At 44.3% G+C, this 14,944-nt stretch overlaps 1 protein-coding gene across 1 annotated transcript in view; it reads right to left on the bottom strand.

Annotated features, from left to right (window-relative positions):
• HIPK3 (homeodomain interacting protein kinase 3) overlaps window positions 1-9,602 on the bottom strand; it is an 81,765-nt gene extending 72,163 nt beyond the window's left edge. The window contains exon 1 of the mRNA XM_075425417.1: window positions 9,386-9,602. The gene's annotated coding sequence lies outside the window, so the exon portion shown is untranslated. The remainder of the gene's footprint in view (window positions 1-9,385) is intronic.
• Between the last annotated feature and the right edge of the window lie 5,342 nt (window positions 9,603-14,944).

Raw genomic sequence — 14,944 nt, 5'->3', positions numbered from 1 at the left:
ATAACATGATCCATTTTTGCAGTTGTAACATGTAGTTATTGCCCACCTAAGAAAAAAATGTTACAGGGCTGACTTTAGATTTGTGCAACATTTGAGATGTTTTTGATCGGACACTACCAATGTTGCACTGGCACCAGAAACTGAAAATACAAGGTCGGTTAGGCGTGATGCGAACTAGTCTCAACTGCACCCTTATCTCAATACTTGGAAAAAGAACTAACGCCATACACTGAACACAAACACTTTTCACATAAAATATCAGAATGAACTCCTATGACTCAATGCTGTCATTTGTACCCGTAGCAGTAGTGAAGAATACAATCACTATATTCACATATTCCCCAAAGATGAGAAGCTAAATCTTGTGATACCAATATGACTGCAATCATAGTGAAGAAGACAAATGGGACAATACTTTAAGCTTTTATTTTTCTGCCTGGCAAGAAGCTGTTAGGCAACAGAAAAGAAAGCACAAGCAGCGCAGTATCGGCCACCAGCCCCACATGAGAGCATGCTCTCCAAATCAGAATGTGCCACCATCGACACAAACAGCACATTTTCAACCAGCCAGGGCTTCGCCAGCCTAATCTCTTCTTTTAAAAGACTAATTCTTTTTGAACCTGAGAACAGCAGGCACACTGAAATAAAAGTCCCTAACGGCGATGTTTAGGAGGGCCCACACCTTCGGGTTCCGCACGACGGTACAGTGCCGAAGGATGCATTCAGACTATTGCTACTGTCTGTCACTCTTCAGCGCAGTAAGGGGGATCAAGATGAGTAGAGAGGCAGCACATAAAGCCACGCTTTTTCCATTGCTACCAGTATTTCCACAAGATTTTGCCAACTTACCTGAAGTAGAAATAAAATTTGATAGAGGGGTTCAGCTCAAACTGCCTGTTGGTAAATCACCTGTTCAAACATCACTGTCTTGTCTTTTCTTAAGAAAAAAAAAAATCCTAAACAAATATGTATGCCATTTTTCCTTCTTATTTCCAGACATTTTATTTTTATTTCATTGCTTAATTTTGCATTCTTTGTCTGCTGGGCTTTTTTTTAAATTAGAAGTGGACCAACCCAGCTAAGAAATTTATTTAGGACTTTCATTCTACAATAGCCCTAGACAGTATCAAACGGAGCTCCTGTAAGAATATAAACCTAGATGGCTATTTTCCTCATTGCTACTTTAAGTTTGTTGCTTCACCTCCTAAAACTTAGTGTGGAAAACAGAATTGCTGGTATGCCGGAACACCTGCATGCCCATGAAGGGATCCTGTTTCCATCGAGCTGATTCTTCATCAACTCCTCTGAACCACTCAAGGGGGAGGTTTTTTCAAAATTATCTTTCATCCTTTTATTATAAAGGATTTTCAGCTGGGCAGAGCACACATCAGTACAGCAACACAAAACTACCGTTCTCCCCACAGGACTCGCATGTGAAGCTTGCTACAGTGCACACACAAATAACCCATCGAGCTTACTAAGCCTGACATGTGATGCAAGAATTCGCAAATCAGGGTCTACTGTTCCAAGACAGCACGGCTCAGGAGGTGTATAAAACTGTCTCCTACACATTGAGACTTACTTAGCAGTAAGTAACATTTGTTTCCCCAAACACGTGAAAAATCATAATCACCTTCCCAACGGGACCAACAAGAACTTAGTTATCAAGCAGTTACTGAGCTGCCAAGACAGCACACCTAGATGATACTCAAATTCCTCCTGCAACAAAAATGCTACAGTAAATACACGTTCTTAGCCTTTTGTTTTTCGTCTGACTTAACTGTAAAAAAACAAAGGCATCTAATCCAACAGGCTTCTCGATTTTTCCTTGAATGCTACAGTTCTCAGTTCACTTACTTCAGCCATACACAGCAGCAACTTTCAAACATATACTGGGGTATATACACACACACATATACACACACCTCCCTGCTTCAGTAGGTGTATGTTTGAAAGCTTGTGTGTATATATATATATACACACACAGAGAATGAGAACTCTTCAAAGTCCTAATTTTTATTTTTTAATAATGCAAATTCCTTACTTAAAACTGTGGTATAAACAATATTTTGCTTTCACATAACAAGTGTTTTTCTTTCATTGTAAGCAACATCATGAAGATAGCACTGGTTGCTTACTGAAAATAGGTGTATAAATTAAACATGGCATATGTGGAACAATACAGCAAGAAGGGAGAGAAAATAGGTGTTTAGCACTTCCTTCAGATTTCTAAAGACATGGAGGAAGCGGTGTTTCCTACTAGCAAAAATCAGTGCATTAGAAAGGGATACTCTCTCACAGAAAGCTCAGCCTTTTGCCTCCTAACAAATCAATAACTGTATAAACCTACACTATAATGCTTCCCAAAGCCACCAGTGCAAGAAATTTCTCTCTCCCCTATGCAGAGGAGCTTACTGATTTAGCTATACAGAACGATGTCCAAAAGGAAAGGCAAGATTACATGCAGCATATGACCCCACTAGCTAGAGCATAATACTGATAAATGTGCGTCAGTTTTTCCTTTGTTGTGTTCCCATTATGTTTAATAATGTTTTTATTAGTAAAATTAACAAACTTGGAACATTCACTCTTGTTTTAATCTTTAAAACAAAGTTTAGACATCCAACTGAGTTTTAAAAAACACGTTTGGTCTCAAAGAGCTCCCAAAATATTTTTTGAGAAAAACTCCCACGACGTCCTCTTGCAGGGCTCAGAGCTGCCACAGTCAAAGAAAGAAGGTGCCCATAGCATCATTTCAAGAGCCATAAGGAAAAGGTATTAAAAAAAATCTTTAGAAGCTCATTAAAGCAATCCATTCCTCTTAGGTTGAATATCAATTAATTTCTTGAATCACAATATAAGTTGATATTAATAGATAAGGAAAGAGGAGACAAACAGCTTTTTTTCTTCTCTTAGAAACAAAGCCCGTTCCTTCAGAAGGGCTTCACAAGTAAGCTCCCAAACATCAGAATCCCCATATTAAACAGATTCTAGTGCTGAAAAATAAAGATCTTGTGAAGACCTCCTCTACCCCTACAGTTTAAAACTTCAAAAACAAGCTGTGGAAAAAAACTTCTCAATTAGAACAGATTTTAGACAAGCAAGCAATTATAACGATTTAAAAAAAAAAAAAAAAAACCACAACACCAAACAGAATAATTGAAAGGAAAAGGATAGGAAATAGCAGATGACTGAAGTTTCTAGGAAAACAGAGGAAGGAAGAGGTTTACAAGGCAGTGATGTGCATTAACAGCTTTTCAGTCAAAAAAGCAGAAAGACACCTTTCAAGAAATAAATAAAAAGCCTTCTGGAAATCGTGCAAGTTCCACCAATTGTTGTGTACTGATACAGGCAAAGCCTGTACCATATGGGGGAGGGGGGGGGGGCGGGATTAGTATATTTTACTCAAACTAGTGGAACACAGTAAAGGTTAACACACCACTTTTTATAAACACTGAAAAAGGACGAAAACAAAGTAGTAAACAACAGAGACTGGGGCAACAGAAATGTGTTTTTGTATCTACATATGAAACAGTAATTCCTACGGTTTCAGAGAGAACTGTGCATATAGGTAATTTTTACGAATATCTGATGCTAGTGATCACTCTTATCTTCCAGAATGAGTTTAAATCCCCAGTAAAAAAAAAAAAAGTTTCTTTGCTTCCCTTACCATAAACTTTGTATAGATTACCAGGATTGAAGTTTGTTTTCCTCTGCACTTTTGTATTTATATGACAACCTTCTCATTCACACCTTGCACCTCTGCTAGCTCCTTGCTGTGGGTAAGTACTTGTTTCAGTTGACAGCAGCAGGATCAGGGAAAGGTTCAGATGTCAGTTCACAGCCAAAGACCCTGGGGAGCCAGCCTGGAGAGATTTGGTCACACTAATAAGAGCAGCAAACATCTTTGCAATGAAGACACTCCAGCCCCACACAAAGCACAGCTGCACCAGTTATCGCAATCCCAGCTGAAGTTGTTTCCACTGGCAGGTTTCCTGCCCAGGGACCGGTTTTGCTATCTCACTTCATCACGCTTCAAGACAAGGTGAGCACAAGGTGAGGAGACCCACTTCCATCTCACGGTTCACCTTCTACTTAAGAGTCTAAAGTAAAACTACTAAAACAACCCAGAGCAAGTTTTCTCAGGTATTGGACGCCACTTGCCCCAAGGCAAGGCAACAGCCAAGCTTCAGCTTTGTGATAAAAATCTTGTCTCACCCAGCAATTTAAGTTCTCGCCATTCTCACGCCTTGGAAGTGCTGCGGTCACATAAAGCCCGCTGCAGGACCACACAGTATAGTAACCTAAAGGAGCACAGCCTCTAGCGCAGAGAAGGCTGAGCAGCATGGAAAGCGGCTGTGAGCATCCCCCACCCACAGCCACCCCCTCCTCTTTTAATGAGGATGTTAATGGGACTCTGCACAGGCATCAGGACCTGAGGTTTCTTGGCCCTAAATCTTCCACCACTTACCCCGAATGGCTAGCTACTGCGGTGCCGTACCTATTCGGCAAGTAACGCTTATATAAATATGAAGGGATTTCACTTGACAATAGCTGACTTCTTACATGAAAAGCATTAACCATATTTCATTTGTAACTTAAAAAAGCCCTAAAATAGTTTTCTAGAACTGTTAAATTAATTTAGGAAGAATGGAAAAAGTCATATCACTTTAACATTCCTGATTTTAAAAATGGTTTCTTTGATAGGAGTGTCATTCATAACATGCAATAATAGTTCTCTGTATATAAGAATCCAATTACTGTTTTAACATTGACATATTAATATTGACATACTGTTGTAGCTTTGATCACACTAAAAATATATGAAAACATTTCCTGTATCTGTTTTGTCTTTGGATATTTCACTGGGTCTTATTTTATTGCTGTGTTTTAGAAGTTGAACTTAACATTTTTCTAGGCTTCATCCTGTTATACCCAAATATTGTAGGGCACAACAGAGCTGGAGAAAAGGCCATACTTCCAAAAAGGAATATTTTCTAATTTTTCCTGAAAACACAAGGTGAAAAAAGACTGTACAAGAAGTTTACATATTTAATAGCCCCAGCATTACACAAAAGTTTACAACATAGGGAGAGGTATTTTGAAATTAAACTGATTCTAAGTCATAGAACAAGAAAAAAAAAATTTGAACGACTTGAATTAGTTTGCTTAAAAACCTCTCCAGTTATTTAGCTCTTCTTCCACTTTCAAGCAAAATTGCTAAGCTAGAGATTAACCCATTTTGTCAGAAAGTTACAGTTACCCACTCTCAAAATTAAAGTGGAATATTAAGACTCTATATGAAAAAAACAGAGACATAATATAAAAAAATTCTAAAAAAAACTGTACAAATATTATCCCCAAACTGCATCTAAGAACAAGACTCACTCCAATTCTTGCCATCTTTTCCAACATTCACTATATTGAACTAAAACAACTGAACAATTAAGGGACAAGATAAAGGACCTACCCTATAGGAAATACTACGCTATCAAATAAAGTCACAGGCTGAAACCCACTTTCACCATTACATGTTGTTCCTCTGCTCATCTGTCACTCAGAAGTTAGTGCCTCTGAAGAGAAGCAGAGCTTCAATTTCTCTAGAAATCTGTCAAAGAGACAGAGGCTCTAAATTAAAATGGTCTATAGAGGAGGGCAGGGGAAGCCAAGAACAGGTAACAGGATTTTCCAAGGCTTTATGCTTCACTATAGGTTATTTCAGGTCAAATAGAGGGTGTTCACTGCCTGCAGAAGTCAGAAAAGTGAACCCATTGCTAACCCACTTCATACCACCAGCTATTGAAAGTTGCTTTAAATGCAGTTGACATCATCGTTTAAGGTGCATTGCACACTCATCAGCCATCTCTCACATGCTCAGTTTCTTCATATTTGGTTTCACGCACGACCCAAGCAGAGTTCTGAAATACAGTTTCAGATACCTAGAGATCCATCTCATGCTTCACCAGAAGAATGAGCTTTTCCTTCAAGACCCGGACTGAATGTAATACATTATTTTCCACTCCATTTTCAGTCAAGATAATACTCCAGTGACTTAGGAATAGAGACATTAACTTAGTAAAAGCTCCCCAGCATGAAGCTCCACTCTTCCTTCCCTTATTTTCAAAGGCAAGAAAATTTAATAGTTAGACCAGCTGAAAATAAGTATTTGACCAGCTGCAAATTTTCATAACTCATCTACAGGAGCTTCATAGTTTCAATGAACAAGTGCTACAGACGTTGTCTTCATCAAATTAATCCTACGCCAAGACTTCTGAAATTCTCCTGTTAACTGCACTGTAACATCGCCAGGGAACTGAAGAAACTCAGAAAACACCAAAAGGTACAAACAAGCTTTTTCGAGGTATGAAAAGTAGATACTGTGTCACAAAATTCAACAGCGAACGTGCCATTGAGGAGCGCTGGTATCACCACGAGGACATCCAACTTCCATGTTTCTTCTTCCCTCGACCGAGTATCACCAGCTGGTTATCAGGCCTGATCTACCCGCTTCTCCCACTCGTCTGTGGAGCAGCTTACCTCATCTGTCACGCTTCTGCATATGCAATGAAATAATTATATATTCAGCGAAGCTAAGGCTTGTGTAATAAAAAAATTAAAAAGCATAGATGGTCTCTGCTTTCTTCCACAAAGTTCTGTGCAGAAAGCAACACTGCCTGCAGTAACCACTCTGTGCGTGCACAGCAGTCGTACGCCACTATACCTCACAGACCTCACATTGCAACAGCGAAATTTAGCACGGCCAGAAGTTTTCCTTCTGTATTTAACACTCCTCTGAAACACACGTTCAGCCTCAAATGACAGTGCTGCGCCCGTTACCAATGCTTTCCTTCCTTCCTTCCCCCCAACACACATAAGAAAGCCGACTACAAAATTCCAGTTTCGAAATGCACTGTTTTGTCAAAAGGATCTTTGTTGCTATAATCAGCATACTGGCAGAATGGAAAACACGTGAAGGAGAATATATACTGTTAAAAAGAAAATAGTTCTAAAAACAGGAAGAGTGCAATCCCTCTAAATAGTACAGAGACATACATCACTAAACGCACAAATTTGGCGAAGCACAGCCTGACAGCCCTGCATGTTTAGATTTGGATTTCCATGAGAATTAAGCACAGTTAATTCTGCTCTACCCAGGAGCTGGTAAGCTAACACTCTGCCTCTAAAAGTGCTGCTCAGCCTCCCATCCCCTTTAACAGACACAATCAATCTGACAGATGTTTTTTGAAAAAATCACCTCCAAACCAACATTTGTTCTGAAGAAATTGCTGTAAATTGAAGTGCACAACAAGAAAAGCAGCACACACAAATTCTTACATTTCTACCAGTTGTGTCAACTTCTGTAAGACGAGTTGAAAGCTTGCTCTTCCTCCCCACACCCTGTCTTTGTCTCTGGCATCTCGTTACACAGAAGCCAGTCTCATTTCCCTGTTTCTGTAAGTAGTTGTTTGAAAGACAGGAGGGAGGAAACATGCAAACAGAAACAACCTCAAACAAAGAAAAATTACAGGCACCGGCAGAGACTCCAAGTCAGGGGCAGCTTCCCGAGCAATTTTTTAATGAAACTTTATTCCAGCTCATGGGATCCCTCTGATTACAAAGTGTCCTCAAACCCAGAGAGCCACACACCACCACAACCCGAATTACAGCATATAGCCAAACATATCTATGAAAAAATAATTTAAGAGCACAATCACTGCCACACCCTGAGCAAGCAGCAGAACTCACACTACAACAGAAGTCTCCATCAATTAGTGCATTAAATGAAAACTGTATCCAATTCCTGCTCTACGTGATCATAAACACCATCTCACCGTGCGCTACCATAAATGGTCTGCCACAGCACAGATAACGCAGTCACCACTGTTCTATCAGTATCAGTTTTCTCCTGGTAAGTCCACATTAACACTTTGCTCTATTTATTTGCGATCTCACCATGCTGCTTCATAATACAGTCTTGACCTATTTTCCAGGTGCTTAATTAATCTCTGACTGCCACGCTTACTACAGATACTGTGTGAATTTTAAACTTAGCTTATAGAAACCTTCAGCAAATTCACTCTGTTACGGAATTATTGTTGTGTCAGAGAGTAAGTCCTCACAGTCCAGCGAAGCTTTTCTACTTTGTGTGAAATCAATCAGAGCACAAAAACTTTTTGCAAATGATGTAATGGGAGGTGAAACTGGGGGTAAAAAAAAAAATAATCACAGAAATATGCGTTGTTATCAACAACTGCAGCTCTACTTAACGTAACTGTCTCTCATGTGAATATTCCCCACAATTTAAAGATACCAAAGTAACTGAAATAAACAAGGTTATGCGCAAGCAGGAAGAGGCAAAAACACCAGAGCCACATAATTTCTGGGCAGGCGAGGCCGGGAGTCTCAAAACAAGTCACCAAGTTAACAAAAAAGGAAACCATCGCAGTTTTTGGCACTGACGCTTTAAGTCAGACACAACAGTTAGTAACAAAAGTACAGCCTCAAAAGGAAGATATTTATATATATATGTAAGCACACAGCCCTGACGATTGAGGGCTTCATGTAAATAAAAACAGAAAAATAAAACTACTATTTCCTACGGCGTCAAACGCACGCAAACGTATCTGCCAGCTTTCTAATCGATACCCCCGTGAATCAAGAACCAGAACAAACCCAGCGCACTCCCTGCCGCAACCGTCGCGTTAAAGCCCCCAGCAACGACCCCCTCTGTTGTCACAGAGCCGGCTCTCGGGAACGGGCCAAAGCCGAGCGCGCCAACCGCCTTCCCGGGGGGTCTGCCTGACACCGGCCCCCGGCGCAGCGGCGGGGTCCCGCGGGTCTCTTCTCGGGGGTCAGGGCGAGGGACGCGGGTCCCGCCGGGGCTACGAGGAGGAGGCGCCGAGGCGGCGGCAGCCGCGAGCAGGACCCCCGACGGGAGGAGCCGCCGCCGCGCCCGGGCGCCACCCGCGGGGAAAGCGGCGGCCGCCGGCCCGAGCGCACCGCACAAGGCGGCGGCGGCCGCGGCGCGCCCGGGAGGGGAGCGGGGCGCTGCCGGAGCCCGCCGGCCCCGCCGCCGGTAACGGGCGAGGCGGGCGGCCACGCCTTCCCTCCCCCCCGGGCGGCGGCCTCGCCCGGCAGCCGGGGCCGCACCGGCGGGCTCAGGGAAGGGGAAACTTCGGGGACGCGGCGGAGCGGGCGCCGTCGAGGGCGACGGGAAGGGGAAGCGGCGCTGCCGGGCTCCCCGCCGACGGGCTCCGGCAAGACGCCGCGGGGCGGGGGTAAGGTCTGCCCCGGCCCCTCGCCCCGGAGCCCCGAAAGCCGCCGGCGGAGGCAGCGCCCCTCTCCGCCCGCCGGGGACGGCCCCGCTCCTCTCCCGGCCGCTCACCTTCACGGATCGGGCCGCGCTGGCGTCCGAGCTGGAGCTGCCGCCGCCGCCCTGGGCATGTCCGGGAGCGCCACGGGGAAGCGCCGCTCCGGCTGGGCTCAGCCCCTCAGCCCCGCCGCTCCTGCCGCCGCCGCCTCGGCCGCTGCCATCTTGTCCTGGCGGCTGGGAGGGAAGAGCCCCAGCTCAGCCCGCTCGGCGGCCCGGGCCTCCGCCTCATCTTCCCGGGGAGGGACCCAGCCCGCCCCCGGCTGCCGCCTCCTCCGCCTCCGCCTCCTCCCGCCTCCGCCGCCGCCCTGCCCGCGGCGGCCTAGCGGCGCCCGCCGCCGCCCATCGCTCCGGAATGGCGGTTCGAGGCCCCGCCGAGCGCTGCGGAGGGGGCCTGCGGGCCGCGCCGCACCGAGGCCCCGCTCCGGCGTGCCCCTGCCCCGCGCCCAGCCTGCGGGCCCCAGCCTGCGGGGCCCTTCCGCCGCCCAGCCCGGCCCGGCGCGGCTCCTCAGCGGCAGCGCCCCCGCCCGGTCCCGCCGCCCGCCGCAGCCGGGAGCCGCCCGCCGCTGCCTGCGCTCCCCCGAGCCCGCTCCCAGCCCCGCCGCGCAACAGCGAAGCTCCCGCGCCGGCCGCAGCTCCCCCAGCTCGGACGAAGCCGGGCGCCGGCGCTGGCCCAGGCGGGTGCGCGGGCATCATCGGCCCCTGGCAGCGGCGGAGCGGAGGCTGCACCCTCCGCCTGCTCACCGCCGGCTGCCGGGGCCCCCGGGAAGCCGTGCGAGGACGGCCCGAGATGCTCCTGCCGCTAACTCTCCTCTGCCCGCCCCGGTGCGTCACTACCTGGAGGAAGGCAGCCTCGTGCTTTCGGAGAGCTCCCCGCAAAACCCCTAACAGCCTCTCAGAGACCGCAGTCCTAGCCCTCCAACACCAAACGGTGAGCTCTCCTTCCCCATCTCGCTAGCTGCCAGCTCCCGTAACGCTCACAGATGCGTAGCGTGCACAACTGGGAAGACTGGCATCGGGGGGAAGACCTGACTCTCAAGCCCTGCAGCTTAGAAGATGACAATGTGAGAATGAACGTGCAAACTCCGCTCAGTTAGTGCTCTTGCTTTGTAAGAGGAAGATACTGCCCTACCCAGCCCTGAAAAATAACTGTGGAGCACCAACCTTCTAGCGCCAGTCTGCCATCTTCCCCTGACGAGCAGCCCCTGCCACGTTAGCCAGATACCATCAAACCCACCACTTGCTACAGAAGTAACAGGACGGAGCAAATGTCGCGACCATTTTGTGCCCGTCGTTACAGTTCAGCACTCTACCGTGCTCTAACTCCTGACAAAATCGCAGGATACGCTCTCAGTAACAACATGCCCCTAATGTTATACATCACTTAAATACTAGCGGTTGGTTGTAGGACTGGTCAACTTCTGCAAACAGCATTCTTCACCCTAAATAGCATTCAGCTGATGTGGGGCGAAAAAGGAACTACTGTTTGCCTGTCAAGTAGTTAGCCCCAAGATAAACCCTTGGCTAGTGCTACAACTGGGCATCACATGCTTCTCCACCTCTTGCCAAAAATAACCAACAATTTCTTTATTTACTTGCACAACTACATGTACTCTCCTATTTTTCTCTCACTACTGGTTCCAGTATTTTCAACACACGCCTCTTGATTTTAACCTTTATTCAGGTCCAATCCTTCCAATAAAGACTGTCAGGACGCTAAGTCAGAAACTCAATGAACGAATGAATTGGAGCAGACAGAGTTATTGTATGGAATTACTAACACCTAACACTGGAGTTACTAGCGTAATACCACCAATACTCAGTCTTGCAAGGAATGACACATATAATTTAGGGGTGGGGAAAAATAGCTGGGTGTCAATGCTAGCAAATTATAGCTCTCAGAGCCGCTCATCACATCTTTCACTTGCTAATTTTATAAATATTAATCAAGCCTCTCTTCACACGTCTCTTAAAAAATAATGTCCTACCGAATTATTCAGATACACATTTTATTAACATATAATCTATTTTAAAATACTTTAAATGTTGATAAACGTTCTTGTTGATTACTTAACCATACAAACTCTAAAATATGACTTAACAACACAAATCCCTAAGTACATGCTCATTCCATCTGTAAGCGTATTTCACCCACAAACATGAACTGGCATACATGTCACCCCAAGTTAAACACTTGTGATCCACTGAAAAAAAATCCTTCTCAGCTATTAACTAGTCTCAACATATTTTTACAGCTGCTTTTTAGGAACTATTTCTAGCAATTTTCTTTTTTTTTTTTACCATGCAACTTCTTACAGTTTGCTAACCAAAACAATCCAAATATGGTTGTAAACTTAACTGATACTGATCCTCTAAAAATAGACAACATTATTAATCCAATGCTCCACTGACACATTTGCACAATTTTCATCAATTTTCAGCAATAAATTTTAATTTAGGTTTAGAAAAGAAAGGGGTGATTTTGGGGCGACGAACCTCTCCATTATACTGGTCTCTGTCTGGAGTTTTCAGCTGGTCACGTTTGGTAAGTAACAGAGCCTCCCCAAACATCTCACCCCAGTCAGTTTTGTCCTCATGTTCCAGTTTTTGTTAATTAGATCAAGCTAGACTTCCACTCCGCCTGCAACAGGAGTATCATCAGCGTGTAATCAAACTCTCAAATCTCTTCAAAACTCCTTCAGTTGCGTTTGTGGAGCATAGCATCTCCCTGCAGATCCATTATTTGTACTTAATTGGGAGCTATTTCAATTAAAGGCATCCCTGTGTTCAGCGCAAATTGCGTCATACGCAGGAGTAAAGGGTGCAAACGGCATGAAAGGCCCGGCTAGTGTCACTGCAAGCTAAGGCACTGAATCTCCTCCTCCAGCCAACGCCTCGTTAGGCTTACTTCGGCCACCAAAGAGGTTTTAACTACCCACAACATGTGGTACGACTACATAAGATGTATCAGCAAGTTTTAAACACTCTGATGAACATCTCTATCTGAGGTTAAATATGACTGTGACCGAGAAGCCCTCACACGAGGTTTTTGTCATCTGAAAAACAGTAAACACCTCCTTGTCCTAGTTTTCTCTTGGCGGGTACATTTGTGCTGGTAGGCGACTGAGGGGTTAACATGGAAACTCCTGTTACACCTGTAAGTAATGTGGACTACTGATACCACTTGGGGGGGAGTGTTTTGTTTCAAAGTACTTAAGTAACTCAGTGGAAGGAGGCCCATGTCATTTAGACTCATTTATAAACTTTAGCGTTGAAACACACACCTCCATAGGCTCTTTGTTGCTTCTTGTTTCTATACCCTTGCAGAGGATAAGCAGTAGTTAGGTGTGAGTGCTCAGAGTGGAAACAAGAAACAGAAGTTAGAGAAGAAGATATTTCCAATAGACGTAATCTATTATGCAGCACAAAGAAATGATCTGAGGACAAACGCAGGCTGGAAGCTTTTGGCAGCACACCTACCAATGACATCTTGTGCTATTTTTGTTACCAAAATCCCAAGCGTAGACACAGACAGAAAACACTTTGGCCAAAATAATTTGTTCAACTTATCAAACTGCTATCAGCTGTATCATCAAAGCACTTTTTAAGGCCAGTATGAGTTGTTTATATCAATTTTTGAGTTGTTTAGATCAGCTGGACTCTTAATTCTTGAATGAACTTGAGTCCCGAACAAGGCTGTGCTATTAGAGCTGCCTAGAGGATCAAAACTACAAAGATAAGGACGGGAGAAGGAAAGACCATAGGGCTGTAATTCCATCCACCAGGCCCTTCAGTCACTAATAACATAGGGTGCAATTGCATCAAACAGCAAGCCACACTCGAAGTTCATTGCTGTGAAAAGGGAGAGAACTGGTCTCTAACAATTATCTTGAGCTGCTCTCCACATATCCCATTAAATTCTCCTGCTGATAACTCTGCATTGGCGCTGGCATTGAACCTCCCATTTAGCAGATTCCACTCGGCCAGCAAAAAAAGGGTTTTCTTGGGTGAGTTGCATCAGCTCAGGAAAACACTCGATGAACACCCAAGCCAACACAAAGAGGAAGGCAGAGTTTTTCCCTCTCAGCTAGTAGGTAGAGCTGCACAGACTTCAGTTTAGCTTTCTGGCTAGAAATTATGAAATCCAAACAACCCAGAAGCGCGCTGGTTGGCAACGCGTTGTTGTGACCACTGAAGGTATCCAGGCTGTAGTCACCTAACCTGAAGAGTACGAGCAGCAAGTACAGATCAGCACAAGGAGGGTGGAATAGCGGCATGTTCCACTGCAATTATTTATTTATTTATAAAGCTTTCAGGCCATAGTCTTCAGTCTTTCCAACAGTCCTACCTGTTTCTCCTAGGAGTTAAGCAGGGAATTAACTCATGGCAGGATTTCAAATTATAGTATTACTTTACCGGTTTTCACATTGGCTGAAATATTTTATGTCTAAAATATTTATCCTCCCAAAACAGAGATAAAACTGGACAAAGTTAACTATTCTTCTATCCTCCCAATTCCTTAGCTAAAGTTTTTTTTTTAACTGATGTAGCTGTCACTGAAGTATGACTTGTATTACGAGAAACAAGCATTCAATGTGAATTCATTTGGCTTCACTTCTCAGGGTCCAAATTCCAGCTGCAACCTGTAAAGGGATCAGTGTTAGACTAATTAAAAGTGCGTTTTTAAAACACAAAAATTTAAATTTACACTTTCCACTGATTACCATCATATTCAGATGAACATAGTCCAAAGTTCCCCAGATCCCCTCCCCATAGATTTGTTTGCTAGACATATCCAAAATCCAGCCTTCTGTTGCTAGGCATACATGGAAAATGACTTTCAAATTTAAAGCAAACATACACTTTGCTCTTTTTTGCAACAACTAGAAGGTCAGTTGAGAAGCACTGTATTTCCTCAAAAAATAAAAACCCCACACAAATTTCTTTAAGTTTACATTGTCCGTCGCAAAAATAAGCAGGGATATTGAAACACAAATTTCAGCTTTTATTTCCACTTCATTTTTTTTTCATCATAATACTACTGTCTTTACCAAAACAGCTTTAATACAGGACTTAAAAAAAAAAAAAAGGTGGTGGAAGGGGGAGTCATTTTGTTTATTGCTTGCTGTTTAACTTGCAAGCTAAACAGCCCGGCTCCTCCATAAGACTTAAAAGCTGCGAAGGACAGAAGACACTGTCCGTGGGCTCGTGGTAGTTTCTGGGGGCTTTTGTGCAAGGGGCATGCTCATGCCAATACTAACTTCATGAAGACATCGCACTTGCTTGTGGATCTCCTAAGGTACAGGTGAGGAGCAATCCACTTCTACACCTCTTCCAAAGGAGAAAACCAGACTGAAAATGTTCTTCTGTTCGCCTCTCTTTCTGCTTATTTCTTCCTCAACTCTTAAAACCCAGTTCTAAGGAACCTCAAACACCATCCTGACATCGCTATTTCAAATTCTACCAAGTGTTAATGGTAACTCTTAGGAAATGAACTTGTCTTGTGCACAAAGAAAATTACAGAGTGACTGAAATGGTAACTCTTAAGAAATGCAGAAGGAATCTTTAAAGTCT

The sequence above is a fragment of the Opisthocomus hoazin genome, chromosome 7 (assembly GCF_030867145.1).
Source record: "Opisthocomus hoazin isolate bOpiHoa1 chromosome 7, bOpiHoa1.hap1, whole genome shotgun sequence".
Taxonomy (NCBI): domain Eukaryota; kingdom Metazoa; phylum Chordata; class Aves; order Opisthocomiformes; family Opisthocomidae; genus Opisthocomus; species Opisthocomus hoazin.
The sequence above is the reverse complement of the archived record's forward strand: the minus strand, read 5'-3'. Positions and strand labels throughout refer to the sequence as shown.